The sequence below is a fragment of the Xiphophorus couchianus genome, chromosome 4, assembly GCF_001444195.1.
Source record: "Xiphophorus couchianus chromosome 4, X_couchianus-1.0, whole genome shotgun sequence".
NCBI classification, from domain to species: Eukaryota; Metazoa; Chordata; class Actinopteri; order Cyprinodontiformes; family Poeciliidae; genus Xiphophorus; species Xiphophorus couchianus.
The window spans coordinates 35,715,992-35,726,309 of NC_040231.1; the positions used below are offsets into that span (position 1 = coordinate 35,715,992).

Consider the following 10,318-nt stretch of genomic DNA (forward strand, 5'->3'; position numbering starts at 1 on the left):
TGATTTAAAAATCAGAGCAGAAAACAGTTTTATTTTTGTAGGAGCCCCTTGTTACTGGAAACTCGGGAAAGGCTGTTTATTTAGGTCCCCAGTCCTTAAACTCTGAGTTTTATAGACATACTTTCTGCTGTTGGCAATATGTGGAAGTATGAAGGAATTTATTCATACCGTAGGATTTACTGACTGGTTGTCCGAGTAGCTTTTACTGAGAGTCTGAGAAGTTGTTGAGGTCAAAGGGATTTAATTTGATTAACCACTATTAACATTTTAGTCATTTAAAAATGCTAATGGAGACATATTTTTGAAACCTTTGTAATACTTAAAATATATATAAAATATTAAATTATATAAGTAACAGTTTAAGTTTAATAGTAATGAATGCATCGTGTATCTTATTTTGGTTATTAAGAACGATAAAACATATCTGTTGAGCAGCATCAAAGATTTGTGAGTTTGGGTTGTTACAGAAGGGTAACTGAGTAACTTGTTGAGTGTTTTATTTTATTCACACTAATGGTACAATCTAAGATTAAAGGTGTTTTATTAGCTATTAAAAAGTCCTCAACACAGTCTACAGCTCTTCAATTTATGTTGAGTTTATGATTAAAGATGAACTATCAACAAGTCTAATTTGATTAGCTGTTGTTAATGATTGATTGGTACCAAAGTTTGTTTCTCAGAGTGGAGGTTGTCCATACAATGTTTGATCATTAGTTTTAATGTGTTCTTGTTTTTATGTAAAAATTTGTGTTGTTGTTGTTGATTTTTTTTGTTGCTGTTTTGTTGTTACTAAAGATTAGTTTATTTATTCTATTTCACATTTCACTCCCCATCAGTTTCTGAAGACAAGGGAGAGGAGTCACACAGGACTTCACACTCCAATCACGGTGAGTAGTACTACCAACTCCAGTGAAGACAAGGTTGGTAATATAAAGTACTAGCAGCTCCAGTACTAGCAGCTCGAGTACTAGTAGCTCCAGTACTAGTAGGTTCAGTGGCAGCGGTACTAGCAGGTCCAGTGGCAGCGGTACTAGCAGCTCCAGTGGCAGCAGTACTAGCAGCTCCAGTGGCTACGGTACTAGCAGCTCCAGTGGCAGCAGTACTAGCAGCTCCAGTGGCTACGGTACTAGCAGCTCCAGTACTAGCAGCTCGAATACTAGTAGCTCCAGTACTAGCAGGTCCAGTGGCAGCAGTACTAGCAGCTCCAGTGGCAGCGGTACTAGCAGCTCCAGTGGCTACGGTACTAGCAGCTCCAGTGGCAGCAGTACTAGCAGGTCCAGTGGCTACGGTACTAGCAGCTCCAGTGGCAGCCGTACTAGCAGCTCCAGTGGCAGCGGTACTAGCAGGTCCAGTGGCAGCCGTACTAGCAGGTCCAGTGGCAGCCGTACTAGCAGCTCTAGTGGCAGCAGTACTAGTAGCAGCAGCTCTAGTTATAGTTGTACTAGCAGCTCCAGTGAAGACGAGGTTGGTAATGACTGTACTACCAGCTCCAGTCCGACAGTGGACCGTTCTTACGCTGTGTTAGAGCTGCTTGAGGTTCTCCCTCCAAAATTTAAATACACATGGGACATCGGGATGGCTCAGCAGCCTCAAGAGCCCATTTTCCATCTACAGGACTCCAGACAAATTGGGACCTCTCAACCTTACCAGGTAGGTTTGGAAGAGGACGCGGGTCATGTGATGACTGGCATGAACAGAAAGAGAACAAAAGCCAGTGATGCTGAAGAGGAGTCCCCCACCAAGAAGACTAGGCACAGTGTTGGTGAAGAGGATCCCGTTTTGTCATCCCCTGTCACCAGTCCCTCACAATACATGGTGCATGAGGATTCTGTTTGGTCACATCCTTTCCTCAGTCCCTTATGTATATTGGCACATGAGGATCTTGATTGGTCATCCCCTGAGATCAGCCCCTCACAGTACATAATGCATGAGGAGCCTTTTCTGTCCTCCACTGTCTTATGTCCCTCACCATTGGATCTAATTTTGGAGGATCCAATTTGCCACCCTCTGTCTTCAGTTCTTCACCAATTCCTTATGAAGAACACCTTCTGTTATTCCCTGCCATCAGTCCTCCACAAAGGCTAGGTTTGGAAGAGGAACCGGGTCATGTGACATCTGTCACCTGCAGAAAGAGGACAAAGGGCAGTGATGCTGAAGAGGAGCCCCCTGGCAAGAAGACTAGGCACAGTGTTGCTGAAGAGTTTCCCATTCTGTCATCCCCTGTCATCGGTCCCTCACAGTACATTTTGCCCGAGGATCCTTTTCTGTCACCCACTGTCTTTAGTCCCTCACCATTGGAACCAATTTTTGAGGATCTAATTTTGCCAGCCTGTGTCTTCAGTCCTTCACCTACATTGGCATTTGAGGATCCCATTCTGTCTTTCCCTGTTCTTGGTCTCTCACCATCAGCACATGGCAATGATTCAAGTTTGTCATCCCCTGAAGACTGTATCTGGGTGGAGTCTGAAGAGGACACAGAAGAGGAACCAATACCATCAACAGCTGGGATTGGACCAGACGGAATTAGAGTAAGAGAGAGTTTCAGACAAGCGTGGTTTAGACCTCACTACGACTTGTCAAGTGACTCTGATTAGATTGGGATCTTGAAAAACTGAAGACCTACCTGAGAAGTCCCATTGGTATATCATCATTTCTCTGTTGTTTTTGTTAAAGCCGATGGCTTTCTAGCAGGACCGAGGATGCCTTAGGTAGCGACTTGCGCCGGGGCTTTTCTTTATCCCGCTGCTAGATTTTAGATGTTAAGGATACTAGCAGGACCGAGGATGCCTTAGGTAGCGACTTGCGCCGGGGCTTTTCTTTATCCCGCTGCTAGATTTTAGATGTTAAGGATACTAGCAGGACCGAGGATGCCTTAGGTAGCGACTTGCGCCGGGGCTTTTCTTTATCCCGCTGCTAGATTTTTTTATTTTAGATGTTAAGGATTCTAGCAGGACAGGCAATGCTGACTTTTTTGCTGTTAATAAAATTAATGACTAAATGCTGGAGGAGGCTAATTTAAATTTACGACAAACAAGACCATATTGCTGAACAAAAAACACTAAAAGGAGTCGGACATGGCTGGTGCGTAAAAGATAAATGCTAAAAGGAATGAGACAATGATTAATACTAAATCTAAAACAATCTTGCTGGGTAAAAATCAAACCTCAAAACGATTAAGACAACGCGGCTCGGGACACTAGAATCAATACAATTGAGACATCACTGCTGCAAATTAAACTCTTTAAAATTTAAATAACGTTTCTGACACTTCTAATTTTTAAGACATGAAAAAACACAAATGGAGACACAATAATTGGTTATAATCGGTATAAACGGATCGAAACAGCAGTTTTAAAGTTATAACCATTCTGGTCTGGACATTATAAAATCCACACGAAATGACGCGAATTTACGTATGAAATAACAACGGCAGCGACAGTAAAAACGGAAGTTAATTCAAATGTTCAAAGATGTCAAGAGGAAGAGAGAAATAGGCAGGACCTTTGGATCCCGGATATGAACCGTTGATCCACGGATCAATCATTTGGCGGGCTGGATTCCTAAACCTTCAAGTCCACATGTTAAAATGTCGTTGAGCAAAACATTTAAACTCGGGTGATAATGGTTTTAAAGGTTGGTAATGCTGCTGGGTGTCAAACCTAAAATCTCTTAGGACCGAGAAGAGACAACGCTTTGCGGGACAAATTCATCTCTCTAAGGACGAAGACAACGCTTCTGTGGACAAATGAAATCTTTCAAGTAGTGAGGAATTTTAATCTTTTAGGACTAATATGATGTCATGGTGGACAAATTAAAATGTAGAGGAATTAAAACAACACGCGGAGTACAAATTAAAATCTTTAAGGATAAAAGAAAAGACAGAGATAAATATTTGGTTAAGGCTTGGTCCAGTGACTTGGACCACCATAGACATATTCTGAGGACCACCAGGAGCTGCAGTCACCTTTCAGGTTAAGGCAAAAGTAAGTATCAGTCCCAGACAGAGCAGCTGGCAGTGAGACTGCTTCTTCCAAGATTCTCTCTGTGCTTCTGTCTCTGTTTTCCTCTCTACTCTCCCATGTTTCAGGGTGTAGTAGCGGTGCTTCCCCACACGGTGCTCTCTAATATAGTTAATTGTTCTCACCTGTTCCTCCACTAATCCACTCTCCCAGTTCTACTCTTTCAGGTTTTAGCTGCTCATCGCTGGATTCTTTCATCGTTGTCCATGTGGTTCCTGCTTGTAAGTTTTTGCATTCAACAACACATAATATTGCTGGCCTCCTGCTGGCATTGGTGACCATCAGCTTTAATAAATAAATATAGAAAGAAATTCACTATTAGTAGAAAGTGTTCCTCCATATAGAGTTAAATTTACATTAAGTGAGGAAAGTTTGCCTGATAATATTTTGTATTAGAGACCAAATTAAAGCAGCAAGTCAATAAAAATTTGGAAGACAGAATTTATGATTGAGAGATTTAATTAAGAGCTTTTATCCAGAGGGAAAGTAGAGAACAGGATCGGAGGGAAGGAAATAGAGAGGATGTGGAGTAAAGATAAACTATTAATCTCATAAAACAAATAGTTCATGTGGCCTTATTCATGTGTTACAACACAGAAAGATCCCAAAAAGAGAATAGACTTTAAAAATACTGACACTAGTTTCTGATCCCAGGTCCAGACTGCTCAGATCTCTGATGTTCTGATCATCCCAGGTTGGATCTCCTGAGCCTGGAATCCTCCACCTTCAACACCACCAGTCAGGTGGAGGAAGATAAGAGAACCCAGTTGGTCAAAAAAAGTAAGAACATTTCTATCTACAAAACATAACGAAACATTTCAGATGGAGCTGCACAGAGTTGAGCTGAAAGTTAGAAACTGGTTCTGTTTGCTGTCTGTGATTATTTTCCTTTTTAACTCTTTTGTCTTTTCTTTTTTTTTCATTTCTCCGTCAACTCATGTCACACGACTTGAGTTGACCAACAATTAAAGCAGAAGACCTGCTCCACCTGCTGTTCTACTGGTTGGAAGAGATTGTGGAAAAGGTGAGGACATGATGATGACTTGATCAGAAAGTCTCCTTCAGTCATCTGTTATTTAGACTGAATGTGTGTCTGATTATGTGTTGATTCTCCAGCATCAGCGAGACAAGACAAGACTGGACCAATGAGGAGAGAGAAGACACAGAGGACTGAGGAGACGCTGGAAATCCTGCTGGAAATCCAGAGAAGATGTTTCCTGATGCATCAGGGGGACAACTGAGGACGGGACACAGCATAAAGAGACAGAGATCATGTGAAGTAGGTCCTTCAATAACAAACTAACATTTGCCAACTATGTTAATTTAGTTACTGTTTTGTTGCAGTTAAAACAAGCGAATGTAGGGTAAGAATCGACAGTAGCCAGCAGACAAATAATTATCCAGTTAGTGAATCTCCAGTTAGTGGATTTGCAATATTACCTGTGCTAAACAAGAAACAAGATTAGAGATATTAATGTTTATGTGTGACTGTAAAACATCAATTTAATATCATGCTCTTTTTAGTATCATTAAAGTGATGGTTATTCTGAATGTTTTCTAGATTCAAGGATGGCCTTTCAACCCTGGATGTCATTTATGCTTCGGAGCTTCATTCTTCTGTGTTCAGGCCCTTTATGTGCACAAGGGTGGAAAAGCTGACATCAGAAATGTTAGAGGAAATCTGTGAAGTTCAGCTCAGCGAAAAGGACAGCACCAGACGACAAGAAGAAACCAGACTGCTAGGATTCTCCTTGAGACAGACCAAACCTCGCTTTCCTGTTCAAACACTGTCAAGATACCAAAGCCCAAAACAAATGATCAATTCCAAAAAACATGGACTTTGGGATAAAAACTCTTTGGACTTTATTAAGTTCAAATACAGAATCACAAAACATAAATGTGGATGTTGGCCTGTGAAGGCAGATGTTAACTTGTGAAACCTGCTCTGTTCAACTGTCACTACCAACTGTTATGACTATTGTTGAAAACTGTTGTAATGCTTCATTGTATTTACATGTAAATATTAGAAATGAACATTTTTATGTCATCAAAAATTGTTGCAATAAAAAGTGACATACTATTAACACATGGCTGATTTTTGTTTTATTTTGACAAATTATTTTTGAAAGCTGCCAAACAGGCAACAAATTAACCAGATGTTAATGAAATAAATAAGAAAAACAACAAAAACAACCTTGTTAGGTAGGTGGTACATGACATCCGGTTTACCAGTGAGACTGTTGAACAGGTCTGATGGTATTTGTAGTCCATCTTTCCTTTCATCAATGTCACATTGCAGCAAACCCATGAACACAAACCGCACTAGACACATCTGCTCATAACTGCCACTAAAGACGTGTCTTTGCTTCAGATCATCCAGAACTGGGACTAACAACAAAGCAAAATTATAACAAATGAAGGAAAATTTCAGCAGGAAAGACAAACAGTCTAGAATGGCATCATTGGTTTCCATAAAATTGATACTTTCTTTAATTTGCTCTTCACCTTGTGCCAAGAACTGAACATTTTACCCACATGAAAAACAGAACACTTGAACTGTCCTGGATGTTGACCACAGAAGTCACAAAACATGGAACATGGCCACCTTAAAAAAAAAAAAAAAGATACAGTTGAAACAGATATTTATACACCAAGAGAAAGATACAAACATCTCTCTCTGTGTCTGTATAGACAGATTCACATCCATCTATATGCCTGGTACGGCATGACCTCAGGTCATCTCCTCTCTCGACCAGAGTCAGAGAGCGTTAGGGCAGTGGTCAAGACGAGATGAGAGGAGTAGAGCTTGTGAGTTTTAGGTCTGGTTCACACGGCACGATTTAAGGATTGTCGGACGATTTTCCAAACTTCTGTGACCACAGAGCCGATAAAAGTCCAACAGGTTCGATCGGTTCGTGTGTCCAGCCACACGGCAGGAGCAACACACCACCACACAAACCGATTCCAGGAGAAAATCCAGTAAAACTCCCAACATACATACATGAATTTAGAATAATCAAACACGGATGACGATGTAGAAGCAGCAGTGTTAGTTTGTGACCTCATTTTAAGGATAAAAGACATAACAAAAAGAAAAGGCGGTTGATAAAAGATGGCAGGAGCAGCCGCTCTATTTGCTGCACTATAACTTGGAGGTGAGTTATGTTTTTTTGTAGTTAACATTTTTAACTGAATAAACTTTTCCACATATAATAAAAATATATAAAAATGACCTTTACATATATAATAAACATTTCCACATATAACCTCCGATGTCCACCGGACTCTCAGTTGCCATGTCAACTGTTTTTGATTCCCCTCCGTTCTTACATAACCGCGCTTTCTGATTGGCTACCTGTCACATTCAACAGGCTGTGATAATCGGGCCACGACATTATTGAATATGTCCGATTTTACATCGGCAGAGAGAAGTTTTCCAATTTGAAGGACCTAAACTGACATAGTTAAGAATGAAAGCAGAACTAGAATATCGCACCAGTAATGTGAGTTTTAAAGATTTCATTGTGGACTCAAACTGGTTGGCCAGTAGGTGGCAGCATAGACACCTCGATACTTGTATTATATCTCTCACGCAGCAGCGCGTGCGTTCGTCACTGATAGTCATGGAAACGACGTTAGCGTTAGCAACCCTATAAATCGCCGTGACCGTCGGAATTCTTCCCCTTTGTGACTGGACTTTTGAAGGAGACGCCTGAAAGAGCCTTAACAGCCCCGGAAGGTTTGAACTTGTTGAGAAAGTCTGCTTAGCAAAACTCGCTGAAGAAGCACTTTGCTGAAAACGCACTTGCTGACGAAGCCTGCGGTTGAAAACCTACGAAAGATGGATCCTGGTCAGGACAAGCACCAGCAGGGTGACCACCCGGAAGGTTAATGTCGTTCTTCTACTATTTTTAATAAACGAAAGCAAGTTATTACTAAGATATTAGTGAGTTGTTTAGTTTATTTTGTGTTTGTGTGTTTTTTAAAGAAATTCCGACTGCTATATAGAAACAATATAATTACTTTGCTAGCATAAATCCTTCTTATCTAATGAGCCTTTTTCTTGACTGAAATTCGCTGTAAATGTCAGGAATGTTCAACTGTGATGTAGTGATTTAGGAAATATATGTTTTTAGTTAATTATGGTCAAATTAGTTCAATTAATGTTAAGCTTATAATTTGACCGTTATTTTTTGAAAAATGCGTGATAAACAATCAGTTTCCATGGATACGCTAAATGAAATATATTAAATATTTAATTTTATTTTTTAAAATTTCTGTGTTAGATTACTGAAATTTGTGAATAAATGTCTGTGATGTTAACACACTAGTGTTTGAATAAAATGTTATGCTGGTTTGAAAAAAAAGTTAAATGTCCAATTCTTAGAAAAATAGATGGTTCTTGGTCGTTACTATGTTATTTTTTGAAAAATGCCCTCATAAACATATTTGGTTTCCATGGAAATAACCGGTTTATTAGGACACTGGAAGACGCTTTACATAATATCAGTAATATGCATTCATGCACACGTTCATGGTGATACGCTAATGGATTGTAGCCACAGCCGTTATATCAGGCCATTGGCCCGTCTGACCAAACCCAGCAGGAAAGGTGGGAGAAGTGTCTTGACCAAGGACTCAAGGACAGAGATGGGCCATTGCAGTGCAAACTCCTACCACTCCGTTTTGTGTGTGTGTGTGTGTGTGTGTGTGCGCATTAGGCAATGAATCATGTTTAGTCATAGAGATCATCAGTGAAAGCTGGTTTTCACAAACAAAATAATGATTTCTTTGTGAAAATCAGCTTTGATGACTTTGGTGTCCAGTTCTTGGATGACTGGTTGGTTCTTTGTCCATTTTTTGAAAAATGCCCAAACAAATGTATTTAGTCACCAAGGATACATTGGTAAAATGACTTCCATAAAAAATTAAAGAAACACTTTTGAAACATGTACCTTCTATAGTATCCCTAAATTATTTAGCTGTAATTCTAGAAATGTCACGAATGCGTACGGTGATGATCTTATTTTGTTTGAAGACAAAATAAGATTAATCAGATTACTTTTAATCATTTTTAAAATGATTAAAACAGAAAAGCAAAACTAGATTGTTCTTTACCTAATTTTTTATACACCCTGACAAACATGTTTGTTTTCCATGAATGCACTGATCTGAATACAATAAATAAGCTTATTACTTAAAATATATAAACACATTTTTTTTCTAATGATAGACTTCAATATGCGTGTTTAGTTTTCCTACATTGGTGAACTGATCTGAAAAGAAGAAAAAACATTTAAATTAAAATAAATTTTGATGACTTTGGTGTTCAATTTAGGAAATTGTGACTCTTTGAAAAACATAGCTTAGGAAGGTATAATTTGCATTTTTGGGATGAAACATATTTGTGAGTTAATTGGATTTTTGTGATTTAAAAATCAGAGCAGATAAACAGTTTTATTTTTGTAGGAGCCCCTTGTTACTGGAAACTCGGGAAAGGCTGTTTATTTAGGTCCCCAGTCCTTAAACTCTGAGTTTTATAGACATACATTTCTGCTGTTGGCAATATGTGGAAGTATGAAGGAATTTATTCATACCGTAGGATTTACTGACTGGTTGTCCGAGTAGCTTTTACTGAGAGTCTGAGAAGTTGTTGAGGTCAAAGGGATTTAATTTGATTAACCACTATTAACATTTTAGTCATTTAAAAATGCTAATGGAGACATATTTTTGAAACCTTTGTAATACTTATAAAATATATATAAAATATTAAAATTATATAAGTAACAGTTTAAGTTTAATAGTAATGAATGCATCGTGTATCTTATTTTGGTTATTAAGAAGATAAAACATATCTGTTGAGCAGCATCAAAGATTTGTGAGTTTGGGTTGTTACAGAAGGGTAAACTGAGTAACTTGTTGAAGTGTTTTATTTTATTCACACTAATGGTACAATCTAAGATTAAAGGTGTTTTATTAGCTATTAAAAAGTCCTCAACACAGTCTACAGCTCTTCAATTTATGTTGAGTTTATGATTAAAGATGAACTATCAACAAGTCTAAATTTGATTAGCTGTTGTTAATGATTGATTGGTACCAAAGTTTGTTTCTCAGAGTGGAGGTTGTCCATACAATGTTTGATCATTAGTTTTAATGTGTTCTTGTTTTTATGTAAAAATATGTTGTTGTTGTTGTTGATTTTTTTTGTTGCTGTTTTGTTGTTACTAAAGATTAGTTTATTTATTCTATTTCACATTTCACTCCCCATCAGTTTCTGAAGACAAGGGAGAGGAGTCACA

At 38.7% G+C, this 10,318-nt stretch overlaps 1 long non-coding RNA gene across 1 annotated transcript; it reads left to right on the forward strand.

Moving 5' to 3' along the window:
* The first annotated feature begins 3,556 nt into the window (after positions 1-3,556).
* On the forward strand, positions 3,557-6,103 carry LOC114142494 (uncharacterized). The gene is made up of 5 exons (XR_003595033.1): positions 3,557-4,240; positions 4,674-4,799; positions 4,974-5,043; positions 5,136-5,298; positions 5,581-6,103. It is a non-coding gene; the product is annotated as an uncharacterized LOC114142494 (long non-coding RNA).
* Positions 6,104-10,318: the final 4,215 nt, after the last annotated feature.